This window comes from Podarcis melisellensis (assembly GCF_964234715.1).
Source record: "Podarcis melisellensis genome assembly, chromosome: 16".
Classification (NCBI taxonomy): domain Eukaryota; kingdom Metazoa; phylum Chordata; class Lepidosauria; order Squamata; family Lacertidae; genus Podarcis; species Podarcis melisellensis.
The window spans coordinates 5,940,920-5,952,861 of record NC_138533.1 but is presented as its reverse complement, the minus strand read 5'-3'; the positions used below and the strand labels follow the sequence as shown (position 1 = coordinate 5,952,861).

At 43.9% G+C, this 11,942-nt stretch overlaps 2 long non-coding RNA genes across 2 annotated transcripts; one reads left to right on the top strand and one right to left on the bottom strand.

The window, feature by feature from the left end:
• The first annotated feature begins 342 nt into the window (after positions 1-342).
• LOC309359320 lies at positions 343-2,027 on the top strand. The gene is made up of 2 exons (XR_014163812.1): positions 343-383; positions 1,410-2,027. It is a non-coding gene; the product is annotated as an uncharacterized lncRNA (long non-coding RNA).
• Positions 2,028-3,649: 1,622 nt separating this feature from the next.
• Positions 3,650-6,559, bottom strand: LOC309359224. Its single transcript, XR_014163784.1, has 2 exons — positions 6,475-6,559; positions 3,650-4,464 (listed from the first exon to the last, which is right to left on the bottom strand). It is a non-coding gene; the product is annotated as an uncharacterized lncRNA (long non-coding RNA).
• Between the last annotated feature and the right edge of the window lie 5,383 nt (positions 6,560-11,942).

Below are 11,942 nucleotides of genomic sequence, written 5' to 3'. Positions count from 1 at the left end.
AGAAATAAAATCCTCAGGCTCTGGATGGAGGTTAGAAGCTCATCTGACGCCCATTCATTTGTTCTTCTCAACATAATCCTTTTCAAAGCAATCCTGTAAATGACTCCTTTGGACAGGAGGGAGAATGACAGGGTTAACTACTGTTGAATATCTTTAATCACATACATTTAAAAATGAAGGATGTCCACACAGTCAAGCATGCACGCTGGATGACGGTGCAGTAGAGGCCAACCATTGAGGATTAAGGGAGACGTCAGCATTCTTGAGTCATGCCTCACTGCTGGGGGAAGGTTCTACAGAGCCATATAAAAAGGCCCACCCCCAGCAGTTCTTCACACAATCACTGGATCCTAAACTCAAGCCAACTCCTCCTGCTGAACAAGGTAAGTCAATGAGCAGAGTTTGCTTATTATTGTTGCTTTCTTGACCACAGGGGTCTCCCAACGACTCTGATCTTGCAAAAGGCACAAGCTCGCACCATTGATTTTATGCTTGGGAACCATTCTGGGCCTCTTGCCACATTATGAGCAGACTATCCCAGGGTTTAGGTAAGGTAAAAAGGTAAAGGACCCCTGGATGGTTGTTGTTTAGTCGTTTAGTCGTGTCCGACTTTTTGTGACCCCATGGACCAGAGCACGCCAGGCCCTCCTGTCTTCCACTGCCTCCTGCAGTTTGGTCAAACTCATGCTGGTAGCTTTGAGAACACTGTCCAACCATCTCATCCTCTGTCCTCCCCTTCTCCTTCTGCCCTCAATCAGGGTCTTTTCCAGGGAGTCTTCTCTTCTCCAAAATATTGGAGCCTCAGCATCAGGATCTGTCCTTCCAGTGAGCACTCAGGGCTGATTTCCTTAAGAAATGGATGGACTTAACCTGGATGGTTAAGTCCAATCAAAGGCGACTATGGGGTTGTGGGACTCATCTCGCTTTCAGGCCAAGAGAGCCAACGTTTGTCCACAGACAGCTTTCCGGGCCATGTGGCCAGCATGACTAAACCACTTCTGGTGCAAATGCCGTTTACCTTCCTGTCGCAGCAGTACCTATTTATCTCCTTGGACTGGAGTGCTTTTGAAGTGCTAGGTTGGCAGGAGCTGGGACAGAGCAATGGGAGCTCACCGCATTGCTGAGATTCAAACTCTTGACCTTCTCATCGGCAAACCCAAGAGGCTCAGTGGTTTAGACACCCGCGTCCAAGGGTTTATAACAAAGCAGCATTCCAAACTCTGTCTATCCCGTATTATTCCTCAAGTTAGGGGTTTCTAAGTGCACTAAGAGCACTGCTGAGCATAGAAACATTAAGTCCAAATCCCACTTTTGCCAGTCTCCACAATGCAGGGCACTGACATGTAGATAGTTTAATGTGTCTGAGGATGGTGTGATTGGTTCAAGGGCAATGTCTTCTTCCCTTTCAGCGCTGTCTACCTTCCCCACTGCAAATATGTCGTGCTGTTCCCAGTGTGGCTGCTCTCCCTGCTGCTGCAAGCCCTCCTGCTGTTCCCCCTGCTGCTGCTGCTCCCCCTGCTGTGGCTGCTCCCCCTGCTGCTGTGGTCAGTCTTGCTGCAGTGGCTGCTGTGGAGGACAGTCCTCCTGCTGCTGTCCCCCCTGCTGTGGTTCCGGGTGCTGTGGGCCTTCCTGCTGCGGTTCCACATGCTGCTATCCCAAGCAATGCAGGTGCTGAAGGACCCCAGTGGATGCTCTGAAGGCAAGCAGGTGTCTATGGCTTGTGGTCCAAAGGCACCACCATTACCAACACTAACAGCATGATAGCACTGGTTTCAGTGACCTATGGCTGACTCCTTGCTGAGCTCAGTATTTCAACTCTGTACCTTCCTCCCCATACGTTGTAGATTCCTCTCTTCTTTCTTTACCCTTCACAATGAAATTCTCCAAGGTATTTCTAATGGTGTCCCCATGACCACCTCAATGAGTGGGATGCTCACTTTTCTGACTCTTCTCTTCTCTTTCCTAACTCCTCTATTGTTGTAGCATGTAGTTGCCCGCATGACAATGAATAAAATGGTAAACTATCATACATAGTCTTATTTTAATTTGTTGCATGAATACACATCTCCAAGAGTGCTGCTGCGAACCCAGGTGCAAAAAATATCGTGTATTAAGGTGGAGAAGAAAGTGAAATACAGTGGTACCTTGGTTTATGAACTTTATCCATTCCAGAAGTCCATTCTTAAACCAAAGTGTTCTTAAACCAAGGCGTGCTTTCCCATAGCAGTGGCGGACTCAATTTACAAATGGAACACACTCAACAGGAAGCGGAACATGTTCTGCTTCCAAGGCAACGTTCACAAACCAAAGCACCTACTTCCAGGTTTGCAGCGTTCTTAATCCAAGTTGTTCATAAACTAAGCTGTTCTTAAACCAAGGTACCACTGTATTTGGATAACAAATAAGAATGCTAATCTGATCCAGAACAATTAAGTGGTTGTGTGGAGTAAGATTAGACAAGGTATGGAGACATGGGGGAGGATGAAACTCTCTTTATTGGGTAGGATTTTGGTGGTAAAAATTAAGGGTGGGGAGACCTTCCAACAGTTCAATGTGCATAAGGAGCGCATGCTTTGGATGCAAGCCATACCAATTCCAATGTATTGCATATTCAACTTGAGGGATCCAGGACCTGAGTTCTTGAAGAGCTGCTCCAAGCTGACATAAATGATGCTGGGCTAAATGGACAAACAATGTGAATGTGCTGCGAAGGAGCTTTCACACTTATGTCTTTCACACTTATGATATATATTGAGGGTCCTAAGGCCTAGGGTCAGGAAGGCAGAAAGGAGGAGGAATGTGTGGCTCAACTGAGGGTGGGGGCAAGTGGTTGATGTTGAAAACAAAACTGGTTGGCTTATAGGTTGTATGTCTGTCTGTATATATGTATGTAGCAGAGTTATAAAGCTTGAAACCAGGAGCTTCTTGGAGCTACTTCCATCACGTTTCCCACATCAATTGCATTGCTTAAAAAGGTAAAATAAAATACTCCTATTTTAAAATTGACAATGAATTTAACAATCTTCAGGAGTGGGTTTGTTTGGGCCCCCTTTATCAAGAGTTCCCAGACTTGGAGAGCTCACAGGCAGAGGGAGGGGAGGAGATAGAAGACATTGAGGGGATTGCTATTTAACCAGGAGGGAGACAGTGTTTGGAGGAATTGTTGTTTGATAGCCCAGGGGATAGTTCACCCACCTTCTCCTTAAACCAGAACAGCTGAAAGGGTTAAGATGTGATGGAAGTACAAAAGAGGAAGTACTGGACTTTGGTGCCCTAGTGTTGCGACAGGGGCGGAGAATCAGAGTGACCAAGTCTTAGCTAATGGCGGTAGGCCCGGAGCTGCTCTCTGGATGTAAATTGTAAATAAACATACATAAAACTGCCAGAGACTCATTAATTCTTATCAGAGCTTGCTTGCCTGCCTGAGATCAGTGTTTGTGTGGATATGTGTAGAAACCAGCCTCCTGAATATAGATAACATTTGCATCCATTGTTCTGCTCACTTTTGCCTCTGAGGCTGTCCACGTAACCACGTAAGATTTTGCTCAGAAGAGAATGAAGACCCCTTGGTCGCAACCCTCTGCATTATTTCATGGAGCCACTGCAATTTCCCACATATCGAGGTGAAAGAAGGCAAGAAGATGACATAGATGCTTTGGGATTTTTATTACTTGCTGTGAATTCGGTTAGATTTTGTATCCACAGAGGAGCGATTCAAAGAGAAGAAAGGAAAGAGAGATGATTCTGTGATAAAGAGAACTCGTGTGGCATGCCTCCTTAAAGGACAACAAAGGAAAGAGAAGATGAGAAGAATTTAGGGTTCAACAAGGAGGCAGGTGCAAATGTAACACGTAGACACTGGTGGATTCGAGGCATCAGGCAGTGCTGATGAGGCAGCAGGTCTCAAGACTGATTTTTTTCAGCACCAGCCTCCTTGCCTAGGGTAGCAGCAAGAGGAACCGCCACTGCTGGTGCCTCCTTGCCTAGGACAGCAGCAAGACGAACCACCACTGCTGGAGCCACCTTGGCTAGGACAGCAGCAAGACGATCCGCCACTGCTGGAGCCGCCTTGCCTAGGGCAGCAGCAAGACGATCCGCCACTGCTGGAGCCTCCTTGCCTAGGGCAGCAGCAAGAGGAACCACCACTGCAAGAGCCTCCTTGCCTAGGACAGCAGCAAGAGGAACCACCACTGCTGGAGCCTCCTTGCCTAGGGCAGCAGCAAGACGATCCGCCACTGTTGGAGCCTCCTTGCCTAGGACAGCAGCAAGAGGAACCACCACTGCTGGAGCCACTACTACCAGAACCACAGCAGGGGCAGCAGCAACAGGGGCAGCAGCAGGGGCAGCAGGAACAGCAACAGCAGCAAGGACAGCAGCAGCAGCAAGGACAATAGCTGCAGCAGCAGGGGGAGCAATCACAACAGGAGCAGCATGACATCTCAGCAATGGAGAAGGAAGGCGGAGCTGAAAGAAATCAAGGGATTCCCCATTAAGCAAACACAATGTCCTCAGGCATATTAGAAACACATTAGATACACATTCTGCATTAGGAAGACCAACAGAGACATGATTTTCAAATATTGCCCTCCCATCTCAGTGATCCCAGAAGTGCATTTTTTGTTATTACACTTTTGATTTAGTTCTTTTTTAATTCTTTTTTAAATTTATTGATACACCATAAAAGAAAAAGACAAGACAAAAAAATACAAACCAAACAGTGATAAAGACAATCAATAAAGCAAAAATCAATAAAGCAAAAAGCGGTCCTTGGAATATAGACCGGACCTCCCGTCCATTCCTTATTTCAATTATCTATTATTTGTTTCCAATACACGTTTTTATCTTAAATTAACTAATTATTGATTTATCTTAGATTTCAGATCTTTCATAAATCTACTACTAAAGTTATTCAAACGCTGCAACAGAGCTTAAGCTACTGTAGTTGTTTTTCAAATAAACTTTGAAGACTTCCCATTTTGAGATAAATTCCTGTTTTGATTTGTTCTTTATTTTTTTCTGATAAACTATCTAACTTCACTTTTGCTTGGGTTCAATGTTATCCTGGCTACGTTACCTCTACCTTTCTACTTGATTGTTCGCAGGCAGTCTAGAGCATTGTAGCTTTATTCGTTCAATTTTTATTGATTAATTTTGTACACCCCCTGAAGATCTGAAGATGACAGGGTGGTTCACAGCATAAAAATACAAAATGGGGGGGGGGATACATAACAAAACAGAAACAATCAAATAACCCCTATACAACAAACCCGTTTAAGAGGCCATAAAACGTTTAATCAGCCAAAGGCCTGGCTACAGAGAAACGTTTTTGCCTGGTCCCTTAAGACAGTGTTTCCCAACCTTGGGCCTCCAGCTGTTTTTGAACTACAATTCCCATCATCCCTGACCACTGGTCTTGCTAGCTAGGGATGATGGGAGTTGTAGGCCAAAAACATCTGGAGGCCTGAGGTTGGGAAACACTGCCTTAAGATATGTAATGAAGGCATCAGGCAAGTCTCTCAACAGAGAGCATCCCACAAATGGGGAACCAACTCAGAAAAGGACCATTCTTGTGTTGTCATCCTCTAGATGCCTCTTGGAGGGGGAACACAAAGAAGGACCTCAGATTATGATTGCAGGGTCTGAGTCAGTTCAAATTGGGGCCTGTGGTCCAGTGCCAGATTTACGTATAAGTTAAACAAGCTATTGCTTAGGGCCCCGCTCTCTTGGGCCCCCCAAAAAAATCTAAAGGAAAAAAACAACTGGATGTACATTTCCAAAATATAAGATAAAAAAACAAATAAAATAAAACCTACATACAGCAACAGTGTTTTGTGTTGTGTAGGCTCCTATGATGTAAGTCATGGGCCTCGCCTGCTAGCCTGCTTCCTAAAATATCACTGGTTTGCTCTTTTCTATATATAGGGTGCCTATATTCTGCATGGACTGGTTGCATGGCAACACGTGCAAATGGCTTTAGATACCTATTAGGTCCATAAATTACCAAATAGCATATATTCAACACACACACAAAAAGCGGCAGCTGGACATATAAAGGGCCCCATTACCTCCAGTAGCTTAGGGCCTCATCAAACCTAAATCCGGCCCTGAGTTGGTCTCTGAGGTGCTGCAGTCCTGAGACATTTTAAGGTTTAAATCCAGCACTTTGAACTGGACCCAGAAACTAACTGGTAGTCAGTACAGTTGGGCCAGGATTGATGTAATGTACTCAAACCACCTTGCTCCAGTGAGGAACCTGATGTAAGTCTTGGATTAGAATTGGAATCTGTACAATTATGCTTCCCTCTAGCAACATCTCCTCAAAGGGCGAAATATCAAGATATCAAAATATAAAGAAGGACACTGATAATAGTCAGGCTGTGCAAAAGCAGAGTTGCAAGAACACTACCTCAATAACTTTTGTTTCCCCTCAAATAAGGACACAGCAGAAATGAACAAAACTGGCATGGGGCTTACCTGTAGTAGAGTTTGTTGCGCTTATCGGATCCAAAAAGTGAGTGGATAACTCCTGGATTGTGGATCTTTTATAGAGATCTGTGCATCCTTTCCCAAGTGATGAGGCACCGCACAAGAATGACGAGGTCTCCAAATATTGTCCTCCACAACACCATCATCCGATGCGTAATCCTGGACTGTGTTCCTACCCTTCATTTTTGAGTGTATGTGATTAAAGCTATTTTGCAGTAACCAACACTGTGATTCTCCATCCTGTCCAAAGGGGGCATTTATAGGGCTGCCTTAAAGAACAATTATGTCGAGATGAATGGAGTTTGTATGCATTTGTCTCTGAGATCCAGAGCCTAAGGATTTTGTTGTTGTTGTTGTTTTTAAGATTATGACCTTATTTTTTTTACTACCTTCCGTAGCATAATAAAGCACTTGGGATGATGACCCCAGGCCAATCTTGTTTAAGGCTTACCTCTTTTTTTCCTTCATAATTTGTGGAGGTAGAGCAAAAGGAGGGGTCTCTGAAGTTCAGTGTGAGTTCTGATGTGAGGGGAGATTCTTTTTTTAAGTGACGCATGAGAGGTTGATGGCGTATGGTGACAGCACGATTTTTCTCAGCGATTCAAGAACAGGGAACCACATGACTGTGGGGCTAATTAGGTGTTTCAATTCAGCCCATGGGGCCTCCCCCCCAACCTCATCCACCTGCCCCACACATGACTTCAAAATCAAGAGGAAGCATAGCTGTCTAAACAAAATCAGAAGCCTGGGGGAGGGTTTACAATGGTTCCTGGGCCAGAGTTGCTTGAGATAATCTCGGTTCATCTGATGAGTGATGACAGCAAGACTGTGGTACATACACTGATTGATGATTCATGCAGGGATGCCAACTTGAATAAAATATTGGGGGGGGGGTAAGCCCTGCCCTGCATAATCAATCACATGACATGGTGCATGGACACTATTTGAATGGCAAAGCACATCAACTTTTGGGGCCCCCTCAAATGTTTTATTGGGGGGGGGGTTAAGACCTCTAGGAGTTGGCTCCTATGGATTCAAGGGTAGAAGGATATATCAGTTGGAATGCCCTCTATTTCTCTATTTTTCTAATCATATGTTCATTTCCACAGCTTTCTCTTTAAAATAAGTTCTCATGAACCTTAATCAGTGAATTTCTGTCCATAAACACAAATCTGCAAATTACTTTTATTAATATAATGGTCTTTCTCTCTCTCTCTCTCCTAGATTACTATATCCATTCCTACCCACGCATTTCTTAACAGGAGAAATGCATTGCAAGACTCAGAGAAATTTGAATTTCAAGGGACAGCTGCATTTTGATTCACGTACCCTTTGAGGAGGAGGAAATGTGGCAGTTTTGTCTTTAAATCTTCATTTAAACTTCATTATTCCTGTTCTTCATCATAACAAAACAAGAGGCATTTTTGGACCCTTAAGTGGCTTTCAGTTGTTCCTTGGCAAGAGAGACTTGATGTCATCTGATAAGCAATGACAGCAAGCCTGAGATACAGTGGACTCTGAACCAAGGATGGTTGACTGTCAACTTCAAATTCTCTCCAGATCAAAAAATTTTCTAGTCTTATTTCCAGTTCTCCACATACCTACATCAGTTTGTTTCTTTTTTCTTTTATTTAAGTTCTTGGTGAATTCATCATCAAATTTATCCTAATATACACATTTTGGGGAAAGAATCCCTCTCTAATACAATTATTTTTGTATGTTCTTTTCTACTAATAGGCACATTTTAATGAAAACTTTAGCCTTGTATGTGCATTTTTCGTACATGTTTATTTACTGGAGCACTGCACTGCAACATTCAGAGAGGCACGCATTTTGAAGAGTGGCTGTGTTTCAATTCACATATTGCTTCCTGAAGGGAAGCAATTTGACAGCTTTCCCTTTAAATATGAACTGAATTAAATTTCTCCCCCATTGCCCACCCCTCTCTATCCTATTATGTATTAGATAGATAATTTATTACGGTCAAAGACCAGCTCACATAACATAACACAATAAAAACAGTGTTCAAAAAGATAAAATATACAATCAGAGCAGATTGCCTCAATAGTTCATGAGTTAAAATTGAGATATATACATACACTCGTACAACTGAGATTTGGGCTACCATAAAAAATTGACCCTGAGGCACTCCAAAGAGCGACTTCAGCATTTCCCTAGTAAGCTATTTTATTCTAGAGGATGATCTGTGCCTACAAATCTGGGCGCAGAATCTGGCTACCAGCCAGGTCGTCTTGTGATCTTTGCCTGAGAGGAGAGAATGAAGTTTAGACTTCTCTGAAAGATCGGCGAGCCTCTTCAGCAAAGGATCAATGGTGCCTCTACGGATCTCAACATAAAAAGGACATCTAAAATATATATGTGTTCGGGGCTTTATATTTCCCCTAATGGGCAGGCACAAAGTCTCTGTGCGTATGGGACTCTTCTATAGGAGCCTTCCAGAACCGGTGAGGGCAAAGCTGAGCTTCTAGCAAGAGTGAAAGCCCTTCTTGCGTTTCTGGGTGCGAGGAAATAGAGATATGTTGCTGGAGCGGCTACGTGTATCCTGTTTTCTATGATTTTATAATCAGGGACCCTTGTACAGTCCTGTTGTCTCTCTATGTCCATGATTCTTTGCCTAACCACGGATCTAGCTTATCCTATTACGTTTTTATTTATGACTGGAGAAACATTAGATAAAAACCAGCATATATGCTGCTCCCCATGCGGCTAAACTTTCATGTATGATATCTATGTTGGAGTGCTCTGCGGCTGGTTCACAGGCAAGATCTTGCTTTCCTTCAGCTCTGCCTTTCTTCCCCATCATAAAGATGCCATGCTGTTCTAGGTGTGGCTGCTCTCCCTGTTGCTGTGGTGGCTGCTGCAAGCTGCTGTCCCCTCTCCCCCGCTGTGGTTCTGGTTATTGTGGCTGCTCCAAATGCTGCTATCCCGAGCAATGCAAGTGCTGAAGAACCCCGAGGGAAGCTCTCAGTGCAAACAGGGAGCTGGCAGCTTGACAAATTACCCTACACCACCGCCTCCACCATCAGTGCTTGCTGACTTCTGACACTCATTAATTTCCCAAGTTCAGTGCCTTAAGCATTGCACCTGCCTCCTTTGATGAACAGCAATTTCTTCTCACCTTCTCCTTAGTTCCCTTTGATGTGCTTGAGAAGGAGAATTGCTTGTCGTACATCTGAAAGGCTCATCATTTTGGAAGATGCAACACTCTCTCATGTGTTTGAGTACCTCTCTTGTTTACTAAATGTATAGATGGCAGATATATAAAAAAATCCAAACCACAGTGCACAGAGTTGTTGTATTCCTCTGCTGAAAGATGGGGGTAGGCGATATAAAGCAATGAATGAATAATATTATTTTCATGTGGAAAGTAACACCATCAAGCACTAGCTTCTAAAGGGCTGTTGGGCTCGGCAAGGCCAATAGCCAAATCCTTGGCTAGTGACCTTTCATTGTGCATAAAATAATAAGAAAGTGTTTTAGGTCAGTGGCAGAGCACATGATATTCCAGGTTCATTCTCTAGAAACTCTGCTTGGATGATTCTATGATTGCATGGAAGACATCTTAGCAGGGAAGAAGTCCCTCCATCTGATATCTTGGAGAGCTACTCTTGGAGAGCTGTGAGAGACTCTATGGGTTCTACTGCTTACCCACCACTCAGTTTCCTCAACTGAAGACTGGGAATTGGAGACTATGGTGTCTTTAGAACATATGGCTTTATTTACACATATATACTACCTCAGCCCCTTCATGGATCACTGCCTTGTCATGGCGAAGGGGCTTAAATAACTCAGAGAAGCTATGAGCTATGCTGTGCAGGGCCACCCAAGATGGACAGGTCATAGCCGAGAGTTTAGACTAAATGTGATCCACCTGGAGAAGGAACTGGCAAACCACTCCAGTATTTTGCCAAGAAAACTCCATGGGCATAAAAAAGGAGAAGTTTTGAGAAGAAAGTGAGAGTTTCCAAGGCATGCTGTGGTTCATGGAGTCGCGGAGAGTTGAACATGACTAAGACGACTAAACAACAACTACTACTACCTCAGCATGGGATTGTGGGGCACACAGCATTAACACTCCACAGGTCTTGTCTCTCTATCATCTTGATCCTTCTGGGATAGTTTATTCACCTTTGGTCCCCACCAAAGCTCCCATTTATGTCTCCTAGAAGCTGTCAGTGTGCGACAGCAGCCACACTCCATGAATGGCGAAGACTGGTCAGCTAAACCAGTTGAGTGTATCCAATGAGGCTCAAACCCTCAGTGAGTTAGGGACTTCTCCTGCATGCAGAAACAGACTCTGCCACATTGCGTGGACAAGGCTAATAGTGGGCCCAATGGACAAGAAGGCAGTTTTTGTATGTCCTCTAGAGAGAAGTGTTGGGCAGATGGGGTTCTCCAACCTGGGAAGGTAGCCCATCTAGGAGAAGATAAGCCACATGACCTGTGCAAGAGCACAGCTGCCCCAAATTGGATGGACAGTTGAGGGGTATGAGTTATGTGTGTGATGCTTGTGCTCTGCCACTGGGCTACAGCCCTTACTCAATACAGTGTGTGCAAATGGATATATGCAAAGGGAGAGAAATTGAAATCGACGTATCTTCCTATCTCTTGATCAGAATCTAGTCCACTGCACCGTAGCCTTGTTGCCATCAGCAATCTGCTGATCTGAGATGACTTCAAGGCTCCCTTGCCCAGGGCCAACTTGAACACCCCTAAGGCTTCTGATTGTGCTTTGGCGGGTGCATTTTGACCTGACCCTGGTGTCATGTGTGCGACACATATGTGCAATTGGAGAGAAAGGCCCCTTGAGCTGAATTGGAACCCATAGTCGATCTAATTAGGCCCACGGCCCTGTGGTTCTCCACTCTGGAATTACAGAGAAAAATGTTGCTGTTACAATGAGTAATCAACTTCCTATGCATCACTTTTTTAATAAAAAAACAACAACAACAAACACACACACAAACCCAAAAAAGCCAGGAGATCACCCCAATTTCAGAGACCTCTCTTTTTGCTCCATCTCCACAAATCATAAGGAAAACACTAAAGGCTTTTACAAGATTGGCTTTAAATCATTATAAAAAGTACTTTTTATATATCTTACACAGGGCAACAAAGCAAAAAAAAGGTAATAATCTTATAAAACAAAACCCTTAGGCTCTGTCTCTCAGGGAGAAATGCACATGGCGTCTGTTATCCTCAACATAATTGGGCTTTTGAAAAGTAAAAATAAAACACTATAAATGTTTGTGTTTTACCACGTGTTTTGATGCTGTGAACTGCACTAGGATCTACAGATGAAGAGTGGTCTGCAAATTTAAAAAATAAATCATAAAGGCCCCCCTTTGGGACAGGATGGAGAATTACAGTGCTACTACTGCACAATAACTTTAATAACATACATTCTGAAATGAAGGATATGAACACAATCAAGG